Source organism: Oryctolagus cuniculus, chromosome 15, assembly GCF_964237555.1.
Source record: "Oryctolagus cuniculus chromosome 15, mOryCun1.1, whole genome shotgun sequence".
NCBI lineage: Eukaryota > Metazoa > Chordata > Mammalia > Lagomorpha > Leporidae > Oryctolagus > Oryctolagus cuniculus.
In genome coordinates, this window is record NC_091446.1 from 79,284,044 (window position 1) to 79,298,572 (window position 14,529).

Below are 14,529 nucleotides of genomic sequence, written 5' to 3' on the forward strand. Positions count from 1 at the left end.
TAGCTCCATTATTGGCTTATTTTATCCCAGTTACAGCTTTAGTGCAATGGGTGCAATTTGTCTTCTGGTGGACTAGGGAAGTGGAGGTCTCTTCTAGTTGGAGAGACAGCAGAGGAAGGCCTGAAGAATTTGTTCAGAACATTGTGTGTGTGTATGTGTGTGTGTACCTGTACCTTTCAGAAGGTAAGTGGTTACACAAATGAACTGCAGTGCAAAAAGGCTGAGGCACTGTAAACTAAGCCCTGGAGACCAACTCAACAAAGAGAGAGGCTTTTTGACATTGTCTAGTCTCCAGGACAGATTCAGGCCCTGGAGCCCACAAGACAAGAAGAGTGTTTTATGTAGAGCTGTCCAAGGGTTCACCCATGCTTTTGACCCTGATGGGCAGAAGAGGCATCAGATAACAATTGCTTCCCCTGTGTCATGGGGAGCTGTGGCTCCAGTGGAGACAGGGTGAGGCTAAGACCTTTTAAAATTGCTAACTGGTATTTGATTTTTTAGAAAAATATTTTTAACTTTGAGAAATGGGTGTGTGTGCACATGTGTGTGTACACACACACAAGAGCTCCCAAATGCCGAATGACTCCCCAAATGCCAGCAACAGTTAGAGCTGGGCCAGGCTGAAGCCAGGAGCTAGGAACTCATGCTGGGTTTCCCAGGTGGGTTCAGGGACCCAAATACTTAAACCATCACCTTCTGCCTACCAGGTCCACATTAGCAGGAATCTGGAATCAGTAGTGGACCTGGGACTTGAACCCCGGTACTCAGATATGGGATGTGAATGTCCTAAGTGGCTTAACTGCTAGGCCATATGTCAGCCCTTTAGCTGTCATCTCTATAATGTCACTTCTGTTTTTCCTTTAAGATGTAGGAGATAAAGGTGATATAGGAAGGAATCTTTCTAGAGAACCCACTGCCATGGGGATGATAAGCATTCAGTGGATGAGTGGTCATCCAGCCTGATTTAGGGACTAGTACCTTTTCAACAGATGCCATGGTGCAGTGCACTTTGTGAGCTTTCATGGCTGCTGAATGTATCTGAATTGGGAAGGCTGGCACCTGGTTGGGATGAACGTGTGTGTGTTTGGGGGGGTAAATCTCACTTTTTAAGTTGTGATTTTCTTTCTGGATCATAACTACCTGAGAGAGTAGGGTTCTGTGCTTCTCTAAGGATGCAATATTTCTGTCAATGGCCCAACATTCCAAAATCCAACCATCATTTGAATATAAAATAGTGTTCTAAATTGTAACTGCCTTAGGAGTAGGTACTAATTTCCAGACTTTGTTTTATTTAGTTAAAATGTCAGTCAATCAGACAAGGGTTTTATATTAAAAGTGTTTCAGGTACTGGTGGTGGAAGAATGACCAAGTTTTTGCTTGCAAGTCATGAGCTTATTTTGGTGAGAAATATTTATCAAAATAAATGAAAGCATTTATGTGCAGATGATTTGGAGAATTGATAAGTGCTATGAGGGAAACAAACAGTAAAATAATAGAAATTGATCTAAGTGGTCATCAGGAGGGTCTTTCTGAAGGGTAGCATTTGAAAAGGAAATAGCCATCAGAAGACCATCAGAGCGAGACAAGAATGCAAGGACGCTTGCGCTGCAGCTCACTAGGCTAATCCTCTGCCTGTGGCACCGTCATCCTGGGTTCTAGTTCCGGTTGGGGTGCCGGTTCTGTCCTGGTTGCGCCTCTTCCAGTCCAGCTCTCTGCTGTGGCACGGGAAGGCAGTGGAAGATGGCCCAAGTGCTTGAGCCCTGCACCCGCATGGGAGACCAGGAGGAAGCACCTGGCTCCTGGGTTTGGATTGGTGCAGTGTGCCGGCCATGGTGGCCATTTGGGGGGTGAACCAACGGAAGGAAGACCTTGCTCTCTGTCTCTCTCTAACTCTGCCTGTCAAAAAAAAAAGTGCAAAGACATAGCAACTGGGCTATGATATGATATATATATCATACACACACACTTTCTCTATATATATACTTATATATAGTAATGAGTTTGGTTTACTGTAAGAGCAGTGAGGAGTTACTGGAGGGTTTCCACATGCAGGTAGTGAGATGTGGTTTAGTGTTTAGGAATATCACTCTAGCAGTGTGAAGAATGGACTGTAGAAGAACAAGATGGAGGCAGCAGGCTGACCCAGTGGCTTAGTTTAGGATGTAGCAGTGGAGATGGTGAACAGTGATTCAATGTCTGCTGTGTTGTGAAAGCTGAACCAGTGAGATTCGCATGTGGTTTGGGTGTGAACTGGAAGTAAACATGGAAAACTGTTAGCTTTTTGACCCAAGGAGCTGAGTGAATTGTCAGACCATTTTCTGAAAATGGAGAAGTGAAGTTAATGCTTGATTAGTCCAAGTTCAGAGTGGTAAATAGATGTCTTAAGTGAAAGTGTTGATTTGACTGCTGGATGTCTAATTCAAGGTGGAAATCAAGCCTTGAGTTACAGATTCGGGACTTAGCAGCCTAAAGATGGCATTTAAATTATTAGAATGGATAGGATCACCTAGGGGGAGAGGGGAGAGGAATGAAAAAATGGGAAGGCTAAACACAAGCTCTGTGTTTTGCTGACTTTAGAGATCTAGCAACTGCAGAAAGGTTGTGATGATTGGAGGAAATGCAGGCAGATGTGGAGTTCCGGGAACGAGGAGAAGCAAGTCCTTCAAGAAGGACTTCCTGATCAGCCCCCTCCAGTGCTGCTGGTAAGGCTTGCAGAGTGGGAACTGAGCACAAACTCTGTCCGGGCTTAGGTGACCTTGATAAAAGCCTTCTCAGTGGAGTGATGGGGACAGAATGAGATATAGAAAGTAGGTAACAGTGGGTGTGGAAATTTTATAGGAAAGTAAACAAAAGAAATAGAGCAGAGCTGGAGGGGAATGCATGATCAAATTAAGTTTCCCTTTTATTTCTAAACAGGAAATATTAATACATGACTTTCCAGGGGAGGAGGCAGAAAGGAGAGAGGGAGGAAGGGAGGGAGAAAGAAGATGACAAAGGCACATAGCCAAGGCAGTGTATTAGATGTTGTAAGATGAAATTATTTTATTTTTAATTATTTTAATTTTATTTATATATATTCTTTCTCTTTTTGGAAGTGAGGTTGTCAAGAGTGAGAAGGAATCTGTTTCACTAGGGACAGTAGTAGTCATGACTGTGAAAGTTGGATGTTGATGTGAGTTTTGAGGACATAAAACAAAATTAAGACCAGTTAGCATGATTATGGATTTTCTTATGGAATGATTTAGCTCCCAGTGTTAGGCAAAGGTATCTTTAAAGTGACAGATAAGCTATTCTTGTTCTTATGGGCCATAGCTTCTGTCTCTCTCTCTTTTTTTTTTTTATTTTGACAGGCAGAGTGGACAGTGAGAGAGAGAGAGACAGAGAGAAAGCTCTTCCTTTGCCATTGGTTCACCCTCCAATGGCCACCGCGACCGGCGCACTATGGCCGGCGCACGGTGCTGATCCAATGGCAGGAGCCAGGTGCTTAGTCTGGTCTCCCATGGGGTGCAGGGCCCAAGCACTTGGGCCATCCTCCACTGCACTCCCTGGCCACAGCAGAGAGCTGGCCTGGAAGAGGGGCAACCGGGACAGAATCCGGTGCCCTGACCGGGACTAGAACCTGGTGTGCCAGCGCCGCAAGGTGGAGGATTAGCCTAGTGAGCCGCGGCACCGGCCAGCTTCTGTCTCAATATTCAACTCTGCCATTATTGCATAGAAGTAGGCATAGATAATGTAGAAGTGAATGAATGCAGTTGTATTACAATAAAATTTACTCAAAAACTGGCAATCCATTTGGTGCAAGATGATTAATTTCTTCTGGTCTATCTGCTTGAGTGTGCAGGTACAGGCAGAAGATATGGGGTGTCAGTAGTCTCTTCTGCCAGCAAGTATGATGGAATAAGAAAAGGTGCTAGAATAGAAGATCAAGCATGTCTCCAAGAGATCTAGGTAAATGTGTTGTGCCATGGACTGTGAGTGGGTTAAGAGAGAAATGAGGATATGGGGGCAATGATGGAAAACGCAAAGAGGCCAAATCAAGAATTCCAGGTCTCTGTAAGATCAGAGAATTGCAGAGATTGAAGTGCTAGGCTCAGTTTGCTGAAAGTTGGAAGGTGGGGGATGGATAAAGGGAAGTATATGTAATAGAGACTGCTCAGAGGTAGAGTAGTTACTGGTGGTCTGGAAGGCAGGGGAATGGAATTGAACAGGAGGAAAGATTAATGAAATGAAGAAGAGAAGTTGTTGAGTTGAATCAGCAATGTATTTTCCAAGAATGGTGATGTATGAGGATACTTCAAAAAGTTTGCGGAAAATGGAATTAAAAGATAAATTTATCTTGGTGCCAAAATTTTTAAAATTGGAAAAATGAGGTATCTTCAAAAACTTTGTAGAAAATGTGTATTGTGAAAAAACACCAGGTACAGATTGCATTTTTTTCCTCCAAAATAGACATCTTCTGGTATCATCTTCCACAGACTTTTTGAAGTGCCCTTGTGAGTGTTGCTGAAAAGGAAGACAGTGACCTGGACTCTACTGTATTCAGTGAGTGAGGAAGAGTGACCATGTGGTCGGCAGGTGATCGCAACAATGAAGGCAACAAGGGGTAAGTTTGAACTTAGACTTCAGAAGCACCGGGATTTATGAGGGAGGGAGGGGCACTTCACTGGGGAAAATGAGGCTCCTGAGCCCAGCTGCAGGCATGGTGGACAAGGCCACCACGGGGAGGGCTGCAGGGTGTTTGCTGTGCACAGTGACAAGCTGGTGTCCTCTCAAGAAAAGGGAAAGGAAGTTCAGCTCAAGACCACACGCTAGGAGAATTTACTGACAGTTGAGTATGAGTTCCAGTGATGGTACAGGCTGTCCTGTCAGCTGGAGAGGAGGTGGCCCCTGAGCATACGTGACAGACAGCTTGGGATGGTGGCTCTGTCCTGGAGGGACCGGGAATGGGTGGGTAGTGTGGCAGTTGGGAGAACAGGGCAATGAAACCTCTGGTCAACTGCCTCCCTTTTCTTTTTTTTTGAAGTGCTTTTAAAGTGCATTTTAAATAGACTTTTTAATTCACAAATAGTTGCATATATATATATATGATGAACAATAGAATTTTTTAAAAATCAAGCTAATGCATACATCCATCATTTCACTGATATATTCTCTTTTTTTATGGTGAGAATGATAATCCACTGTTTCAGAAACATTTAATCTCACAGTGTATTATGAACTGTGGTCATCGTGCAGGGCAGATGCTCACTGAAGCTGATTCCACAGTCTCACTGAAACTTTGAACCCTGCCATCAGTATCGCCTTTTGCCTCATACCCCTCCCCTCCCACCTCTGAGAACCACCTTCCTGCTCTGTTTCTATGAGATCAGCATTTTAAGATTTCACATATGAGGATACTATAAAAAGATCATGGGAAAAGCTTGTTATGAAAAAACATACATGGATTTCAAAATTATTTTGTCTAAAAATAGACTTACCTTTTAATTCTGTTTTTCTGTGAGCTCTTTGAAGTGCACCCTCTCATGAGTGAGATCATACAGTATCTGTCCTTTTGTGCTTGGCTTATTTCACTGGGCATGATGTCCAATTCCTTTTACTATGTGAAATACAATGACCAAATTAAGCTTGTTCAGAAATTTAAATTGAGGTGACTGGAACCATGTTTGAATAATTATAAAGAAATTTTTTAGCAGTTATGGTTAATTAACATTAGTTTACGTTTTTCTTAAATTGAGGAAAATTGTGTCCTCACTGCATTTTGTGATGGGGTTGAAAGTTTTCCAACCTGCAGTGGATTCCTCAGCTTTGGTGCTCAGTAAGTCACACGAGATGTGGTGTGACAGTGCCACCTGACCAAAGGGAGAAAAGTTCGTGGAGTTGCTCCTAACTGTGGCTCTTTGGAACTACTCTGGGGGAAACTGAACTACGTAGTAGAACATATTCTAGAAATGTCTTTGCACTAAGGTCGAGAGACACGTGTTGGGACCTGGCCTCCTGAGGCTGTTTTCCCTTGGAAGAAGAAAGTCTGATAAATGCAGCAGGGAGAGACCCCATGTGGGGAGGGGTGTCCAGTGACGGGCTGTGGCTGACAACCGTGGAAAGTGAGGGCTGCGTTTTGTGTCCCTGTGATAGTGGGTATATTTTAACTTGATATTTCCTTTGCCAGCAATATGGAAAAGAAAGGAGAATAATATCATATGAAAATGTGATATAGGACAGTGGGTAATTAGGCCACAGAAATAAAATTTTAATTGTATAATTACATTCTTAAGTTGGACGTTTGCCTTACTTGCTATTTATCTGCATAGGAAATTTATTTAAAAAAAATTTGTTTATTTGAAAGGCAGAAACAGAGAAGGAGGCAAAGGAAGGGAGAGGGGAGAGGGAAAGACCTTCCATCCACTGATTCACTCCCTAAATGACTGCAATGATCAGGGCTGGACCAGGCAGGAGCCAGGAGCTTCTTCCAGGTCTCCCACCTGGGTGCAGGGGCCCAAGGACTTGGGCCATCTTCTGCTGCTTTCGCAAGTGTATTATCAGGGAGCTGGAACAGAAGTGGAGCAGCTGGGATTCAAACCAGCACCCATATGGGGTGCTGGCACAGCATGCAAAGGCCTAACATTCTATGCCACAGTGCTGAGTCAGGCAAACTTTTATGAGCCATTTTTGTGAACTTTTATATACTTTTTGTGGGATGTGGCTGAGGCACAGTGGAACTTAAAACTGGATGCAAAGCCACATGTTCTACTCAGACACCTGCTACTAGACTCTGATAGAATTTACTGAGAGGTACTAAATCACTTTGACTTTGTAATTCTCTCTCTCTCTCTCTCTCTCTCTCTCTCTCTGTGTGTGTGTGTGTGTGTGTGTGTGTATCACTGTTGTATGAGGAAAGGATTTCAGAATACTGCCCAAAATAAATGGGAACTGGGTTAAGTCTCTTGGGGGATTCCTGAAGGCAGTAGAATGTGAGGATGATTCTGGAATTGCAGAGGATAGCAGGCTCTTCCCTTAGGACTAGCACTTGTGCTCACATGGGATGCCAGCACCACAGGTGGAAGCTTAGCCTACTATGCTACAGTGCCAGCCCCAGCCCTCCCTTGATTTCTACAATGATCTACTTTCAGTTTAGTTTACACTCATAAGATTAACCCTACACCCTACACTAAGTAAAGAGTTCCACAAATAGAAAACACTATTCCTCAATGGTAGAGAAAAGGGCTATAAATAGTCATTGAATCTCAAAATGTCAATTTCACTGCTAGACATTACATTTTTGCTACTGTGTTACCACAGATCATGGGAAACCTGATGTTTGTCAATTTGGGACTGGCTTGTTTCACTAAATATAATAGTTTCCAGTTGCATTCATTTTGTTAAAGACAGGATGTCATTCTTTTTTTTACAATTGAGTAGTATTGCATATTACATCTATGACTATATCTATACCACAATTTCTTTATCCAGCCATCAGTTGATGGACATCTGGGTTGATTCCATACCTTAGCTATTGTGAACTGAGCTGCAGTAAACATGGGAGTACAGATAACTCAAATGCTGATTTCATTTCCTTTGGGTAAATTCCCAGAAGTGAGATGGCTGGGTCATATGGTAGGCCTATATTCAGATTTTTGAGGTCTATCTCCATCCTGTCTTCCATAGTGGCTGCACCAGTTTATATTCTTGCCAAGAGTGGATTAAGGTACCTTTTCCCACACATCCACACGAGCATTTATTGCTTGTTGATTCTGTATGAAAGCCATTCTAACTGGGGTGAAGTAAAAACTAATTGTGGTTTTGATTTGCGTTTCCCTGATGGCTAGTGATCCTGAGCGTTTTTTCATGTGTCTGTTTGACATTTGAATTTCCTCTTTTGAAAAATGTCTGTAGAGTCATCCAGTCTGTTCAACTAGATTATTTTGTTGTTGTTGAGTTTCTTCAGCCCATTTCGAGTTGATGACAATCAATTGACCATAAATGTATGCATTTATTGTGGACTCTAAGTTCCATTTCATATATATATATGAAATATATATAATTAAAATAATATATAATATATAAAAATAAATATAAAATATATATCTGTCCTTATGGTAGTACCACAGTGTTTTGATGTTAGGAAATGTGTCTTTTTAAAATTCTTTTTAAATTTTTCTTATTTGACATGTAGAGTTATAGACAGTGAGGGAGAGAGAGACAGAGAGAAAGGTCTTCCTTCCATTGGTTCACTCCCCAAATGGCCGCTATGGCCAGTGCTGTGCCAATCTGAAGACAGGAGCCAGGAGCTTCTTCCTGGTCTCCCATGAGGGTACAGGGGCCCAAGCACTTGGGCCATCCTCCACTGCCGTCCCAGGCCACAGCAGAGAGCTGGACTGGAAGAGGAGCAACCGGAACTAGAACCCAGCACTCACATGGGATGCAGGCCCTGCAGGCAGAGGATTAACCAAGTAATCCACGGCGCCGGCCCCAGGAAATGTTTTTTTTTTTTTTTTTTTGACAGGCAGAGTGGACAGTGAGAGAGAGAAGAGAAAGGTCTTCCTTTGCTGTTGGTTCACCCTCCAATGGCCACCGCGGCCGGCGCGCTGCGGCCGGCGCACCGCGCTGATCCGATGGCAGGAGCCAGGAGCCAGGTGCTTTTCCTGGTCTCCCATGGGGTGCAGGGCCCAAGCACCTGGGCCATCCTCCACTGCACTCCCTGGCCACAGCAGAGGGCTGGCCTGGAAGAGGGGCAACCGGGACAGAATCCGGCGCCCCAACCAGGACTAGAACCCTGCGTGCCGGCGCCGCTAGGCGGAGGATTAGCCTAGTGAGCCGCAGCGCCGGCCCAGGAAATGTCTTTTATCATTATTCTTCATTTTCTTTTTTTAAAAAGATTTATTTATTTATTTGAAAGTCATAGTTACACAGAGAGAGAAGAGGCCGAGAGAGAGGGCTTCCATCCTCTGGTTCACTCAACAATTGGCCGCAACAGCCAGAGCTGCACCGATCCAAAGCCATGATCCAGGAGCTTCTTCCTCTGGGTCTTCCCATGTGGGTGCAGGGGCCCAAGGCTTTGGGCCATATTCTGTTGTTTTCCCAGGCCATAGGAGAGAACTGATTATCCTTCATTTTCAATATTGTTTTTCTATACTGGGCCCCTTATATTTCCATATGAATTTTACAGTATCTACATCAACTTCTGAAGAAGAGGCAGCTTGAATTTTTGTAGGACTTAAAATGTTTATCTTTCTAAAACTTTGGGGAGTATTATATTAACAATATTACATTTTCCAACTCAGGAACACAATGTGTTTCTCCATTTTTGTAGGTATTTAATTTTTTACAATTATGTTTTGCAGATTTTAGGTTTCTATGTTGAAATCCTTTTGAAAATTTTATTCTTATATTTTGATAGCAATTATAAATGGAATTGTTTTCTTCATTATTTGTTCATTGCTAACAGTAGAAATACAGTTCATTTTGGTGTATTGCTCTTTTATCTTGCAGCCTTGTTGAACATGTTTATTAGTTTCTTATGGATTGCCTAGGATTTTTCTCTACTTAAGATCATGCTGTGTGAGAATACAGATAATTTTACTTCTTTTCCAAAGAAGTTGCCTTTTTTCCCTTTATATTGCGTTTTCAATTACCCTGTCTAAAGCCTACAATATAATGTTGAATAGAAGTGGCGAGAGCAAAAATACTTGTATTTTTCCTGGTCATGGAAGGAAAGCTTTCAGTTTTTACTACTTAGATATCATGGTAGCTGTGGGTTTTTCATATTTATCCATTGTCAAAATTGAGTTTATCTTCCATTCCTAGTTTGTTGAATTTTTTTTTATCACAAAGGGCATTAAGTGTTCTCAAATACTTTTTTCTTTCTATAAAGTTGATCTGTGGATTTGTTTCTTATTCTATTAACATGATTTACTGCATTAATAGATTTTTTTCATGCTAACTACCCTTTCATTCCTGGGATAAATCTGTTGCTCACACACATAATCCTTTTATTATGCTTCTGTATTCTGTTTGGTAGTGTTTTGTTGAGGAATTTTACATTCTCTCTATATTGTTTAAGACTTAATTTATTTAAGAGGTAGGGTTATAGACAGAGAGGGAGAGACAGAGGGAATGGTCTTCCACCCTCTGGTTCACTCCCCAAATGGCCACAACATTTGGAGCTGAGCAATGCAAAGCCAGGAGTCAGGGGCTTCTTCTAAGCCTCCCACGTGGGTGCAGGAGCACAAGCACCTGGGCCATCTTCCACTGCCTTCCCAGACCATAGATGAGAGCTGGGTTAGAAGAGGAGCAGCTGGGACTTGAACTCTCACCCACATGAGATGCTGACACCATAGGCAGTGGTTCTACCCACTATGCCAAAGTGCCAGCCCCTTTTACATCTATATTTATGGGTGATATTTATTTGTAGTTTTATTTGTGATATATTTTATTTTGGCATCAGTGAAATACTGGTATCCTGGAATAAGATGGAATATTTTCCCTTCATCTACATTTTGCAGGGGTTAGTGAATTAATTATCCTATAAATGTTTGGGGGCATTTACCAACAAAGACATCTAGTCCTGGACTTTTCTTCATGGGACTTTTAAATTTAATTATTAATATAGTTTTTTTGTTATAGGTATATTAAGATTTTATATTTCTATTTGAGTAAGTTTTTAGTAGTTGTGTATTTCTATGAATTTATCCACTTTATCTAAGTTGTCTAACTTATTAGCATGTGATATTTCCATAGTGTTCTGTAATATTTTGAATTTTTGTAAGGGTGGTAATGTCCCTTTCATTTCTGATCTTTACTAATTTAAGATTTTTTTCTGTTTTCTTTTTCTAATTATGTTTATATGCTTCACTGATTTTTTTTAAGTAATCAACTTTTGGTTTCCTTGGATATCTGAATTTTTTCTATTCTGTTTATGTCAGTTTTAATCTTTATTTTTCCTCCTGTTTGCTTTAGATTTAATTCTCTGTTTAGTTTTTTAAGGTGAAAGTTTAGTTTTATTGATATGATATCTTTATGCTTTAGTATAAACATTTACAGCTATAAAATTTCCTGTGGAAAACAGTAGAGATGTGGGGTTGGCATTGTGATATAGCAGGTAGAGCCACTGCCTGAGATGCCAGCATCCTATACGGGTGCTGGTTCGTGTCCCAGCTGTCCCACTGCTGATCTAGTCCTGGTAATGGTAGCAGAACATGGCCTGAGTACTTGGGCCTGTCACCCGTGTTGGGGACCCAGAAGCTCGTTGCATTGGCCTGGCTCTGCCCTGGCTGTCGCAGATACCTGGGGAGTGGACCAGTGGATGGAAGATCTTTTTCTCTCTCTGTTTCTCCCTCTCTGACTCTTTCAATTAAATAATTAAATCTCAGAAAAACAAAAACAGCATAGATGTTCCTCAGCAAACTGAATGTATAACCACCAAATATTCCAGCAAGGAACAACATGATATCAACATTCTGCCAGTGGCTTCTTCCTATTTGTAAGGCGGAGGCTGCAGTAGCTCCTCGCGCTGGTGCGGGTTTTCCCTCCTCGGCTCTGCAGGGTGGGTGCTAGGTCTGGGAGTCGTAGCTGCCTGTCAGGCCCGGCTGTAGTCGCTCTTGCTCTCCCTTGCGCGCCCTTGGGCCAGGCGGGGCGCAGCGTCCCGAGCAGAGGGGGTGACAAAGGGGGCCGCCCCCACCCCTCTCTCCCGTGCCAAGATGTGGATCCAGGTTCGAACCGTGGACGGCTCCCAGACACGCACCATCAAGGACGTTTCTCGTGAAGCTACGATCGAGGAGCTGCGCGAGCGGGTTTGGATATACTTTATTTGACTATGATGCTGGACTGAATATTATTCAGCTACTAGTTTGCCCAGACTCTGATCTTCCTAGCACATCTAAACAGACTGATATACAGGTCAACCCATGTTCTAATAGTCCACCTAAAGTCAAGAAAACTTCAAGAGTGGGATCTTCCAGTCAACCATCCACATCAACTCGTGTCTATCTTATTGATCCTGGCATTGGACTATATAAGGTAAATGAATTGGTGGGTGCCAGAGATGTCGGCCTTGGTGCTTGGTTTGAAGCACATATACAGTGTTACTAGAGCTTCTGATGGACATTCATGTGGCAAAACTCCACTGAAGAATGGCAGTTCTTATACAAGGACTAATGGAAATAGAAATCATAATTCCAAAGAGAACATAAACAAATTGGACAGTGTACCCTGTATGTCTACTCTGTTGCTGCTGATGAAGACATTATTTATCATATCCAGTATGATGAATATCCGGAAAGTGGTACTCTAGAAATGAATGTAAAGGATCTTCTACCATGAGCTAGAACCATTTTAAAATGGAATGAACTAAATATTGGTAATGTGGTAATGGTTAATTATAATGTAGAAAATCCAGGAAAAAGACGTTTTTGGTTTGATGTGGAAATTACAACATTGAAGACAATCTCAAGGACCAAAAAGAACTTCGTGTGAAAGTTTTCTTGGGGTAAGACTCTCCTCACTGATGCCATTTAATTAATGAATTAATCAGGGAAGATGAGTTTTAGATGTTGAGCACATATTCCTTTGTTAAAAAAAAAAAAAAAGATAGCTCTTATGAAAGGTGGAAATTTCATACTGTAGGAGAGAGTATTTTTTAAAAGATTTATTTATTTATGTATTTGAAAGGTAAAGTTGCAGACAGGTGGTGGGCGGGGGGGAGGGTCTTCTGTCCGCTGGTTCACTCCCCAGATGGCCAGGTGGCTGAAGCCAGGAGCTTCTTCCAGGTCTCCCAGGCGGGTGCAATGGCCCAGAGACTTGGGCCATCTTCCGCTGCTTTCCCAAGCCATAGCAGAGAGCTGGGTCGGAAGTGGAGCAGCTGGGACTCAAACCAGCACCCATATAGCAGGCAGTGGCTTTACCTGCTACACCACAGCACCGGCCTCTGTAGGGTGAATATTTTTATACATTCTTGAGAATTTTTTAAAGTGAGAATGGCTTAATTCTTCATCTCTTTTCAAGTTTGGAGTTATTTGAAACAGTCTTGGAAATGGCTGAGTATTTTATTGGAGAAATCATTACTTATGAAATTCTTATAAATCAAATGAAACATTACATAAGAGCATATTTAAAATTATTATTTGTTTGAAAGATAGTTTGCAAAGAGAGAGAAGAAAAGACAGAGTTCCTGCATCTGCTGGTTCACTCCCCAATGGCTGCAGCATTCAGGGCTGTGCCAGGCTGAAGCCGGGAGCCAGGAGTCTCCTCCAGATCTCCCACATAGGTGCACAGGCCCAGGGCCCCCTGGCCATCTTCTGCAGCTTTCCTGGGTGCATCACAGGGAGCTGGATCAGAAGTGGAGCAGCTGGGACTGAAAACAGTGCTCACATGGGATGTTGGCACTGCAGGCCATGATGTAACCTGCCATACCACAGCACTGATCCCTACATAAGAGCATTTTAATAGCCATAATTACTGTTGAAGATCAGTGTTGATGTACTATAAATGGATGACAACCTAACAGCTATCTGCTGGACTTCTAAGACTAGCTGCAATTTTCCTTCATAGTAATTTTCTTCAACAAACTTAATAGAATTTCAAATGCAAAAAGTCCCATGGACTATTAGATCTTGCTATTTCCATTATTACTTCTTTGAGATGTTTTCCCCATGATACAAAGTCCTAGGCATTGTTTCAGTTACCTTCTTACACTTAGGAAAATACCCCATCTGCCTTTTCTGAATCGAGTTTATTTGCAGAATTATCACTAGTTTACTTTTTAAAAATGAAAATTCCTGTAAAATTGTTTCCAGTTCTTTATTATAAATAATACTTAAGTAATGATCGTGATGTATGCATTTTATGCATATTATTTCTTTATAATTATTTCTTAGGTTTGAGCATTGACCTTGAGTGTCCTCTTTTACATACGAGAAACTTAGATCTTTGTCAAGTTCTGGTTAAATGGATTAGTGATACAAGGTGACACATCTGGGAGTAAGCATCTGCTTATTATTAAAAATATAAAGCAAAGGAGGTAAACCACAGTCTGCTAGCCACCTGTGTTTGTAAATTTTTTTTAAACACTACAGTTCCTTACTGCCATTAATCATCTATGGCTTTTTGTGCTCAACAGCATTGTTAAATAGTTATGACTTTTTATACTAATCACTATCTGACCCTAATGGAAAAGTTTTGCTGATACCTGATATAAGGAAAGAGAATGTGAGCTACTGAATGAAACTTGTATTTTAGAAAACAAATTTCAGAACTTTCTATACAGACAAGTGTGAGTCTAATTCTGAATTCTAAACAACTTTACATTTCACGACCAAGAAAAAGAGAAAGCAACCTAAATAAACTGCTGAGCAGGGAACCTTGCAATGCATTTGAGTGTTGGAAGTATAAAAAAGTATGCATGCCCAATAGGAGGGTAACACAGTATACTTAAAAGTACTGAACTAAAAATGTTTGCTATAAAAAAGAAGTTCCCCAAATGATTCTCAAAGTGGGGCACCCTGACTTTAAGGACTAGAACTATGATTTAGTGAAAAT

The 14,529-nt window shown here is 41.7% G+C and overlaps 1 pseudogene; it reads left to right on the plus strand.

The window, feature by feature from the left end:
- Window positions 1-8,152: 8,152 nt before the first annotated feature.
- Window positions 8,153-12,676, plus strand: LOC138845415 (E3 ubiquitin-protein ligase UHRF2 pseudogene; annotated as a pseudogene).
- The last annotated feature ends 1,853 nt before the right edge of the window (window positions 12,677-14,529 follow it).